This window comes from Henckelia pumila, unplaced genomic scaffold, assembly GCF_033568475.1.
Source record: "Henckelia pumila isolate YLH828 unplaced genomic scaffold, ASM3356847v2 CTG_461:::fragment_3, whole genome shotgun sequence".
NCBI lineage: Eukaryota > Viridiplantae > Streptophyta > Magnoliopsida > Lamiales > Gesneriaceae > Henckelia > Henckelia pumila.
The window spans coordinates 10,676,019-10,677,191 of record NW_027331831.1 but is presented as its reverse complement, the minus strand read 5'-3'; positions in this window follow the sequence as shown (position 1 = coordinate 10,677,191).

The window sequence follows — 1,173 nt, the reverse complement described above, 5'->3', positions numbered from 1 at the left end:
CTACATAAAAATCACATCTTGAATATAGTTCCTCCTCCTCTGCCGATTTTGATGCTGAATCTTCCGATAAAAGTGCTGATATCGAAGATGAAGAAGACTCTGATGATGTTTTCAGCATGGATGCTAATGAAAAACCTCTAGAGAAAGAGGTTGTTTCTGCTGGTGAAGCCAGTGTTGCGGTTGGTGTTGTCAATACCACAGACAACACTGCTGATGATGGATATGATGTTGAAGCTGCTCATTCTATCCAATTTTATTTTGGTGATGTTGCTGCTGTATGGCCCCTCTATATACACAGAGGGTTGTTGGATGAAAAGAACATCGATGTTGAATCCTACAACAGGTATTATTTGACTGATTTTTTCAAGCTTAGGAAGATTTATTCTACTGTAGTTGTTGTGATGCCCTACTGCAAGAGAGTAGTTCTGGAATTGTATGCCAACCTTACTGCAAGAATTGAAGATCCAAACTCGGCTAAGTATGGCTTGGTATACCTTCGGGGTAGGCTGTTTGAGTTTACTCCAGCCGTGATCAATTCAATCTACTCAACCCCTGAAGTTGATGAAGGACATCATCTAGATATCAATGAAGTCATTGTTGTTCTAACTAGTGGCATGGTCAAGCAATTTTCTGACCACTTTTTTGCAGCCAAGCTCACTTCATTCTATTCGGTCCTTCACAAAACTGCTGTGAAGAATTGGACGCCCTCATCAAACTCTACTATGATAACAAGGCCACATGCGTTTGTACTTTATGCCATAGGGACTGGGACTCCTTTTAATTTTGGGAAGTTGGTATTTAGGACAGTGCTCCAGTTTGCTGATGGAGGCCTCAAGTCTACAAAGCTGCCCTTCCCGTCCTTGATCTATGGTGTATTAGAATCTCAAGGATTTATTCGCAACATTACTGAAGATTTGTCCGATCAACCGGAGATTCTAAGGATTGCAGCTGGACTACTCAATGGAAATCGAGTAGTTGATTTGCCATGGACTGCCACTCCTACTCCCGCTGCTGATGTTACTGATGTTGCACTCAGTGTTTCCAACACAGGTGAAAACACTGAAGAAACAGTGCCTACTCCTCTGGAATTTACAACAGTCACTATTCAGCTTTTGATGACTCGTGCTGAGGAGAAGATTGCTCAAGCACAGGAAGACGTTAGTGCACAAGATG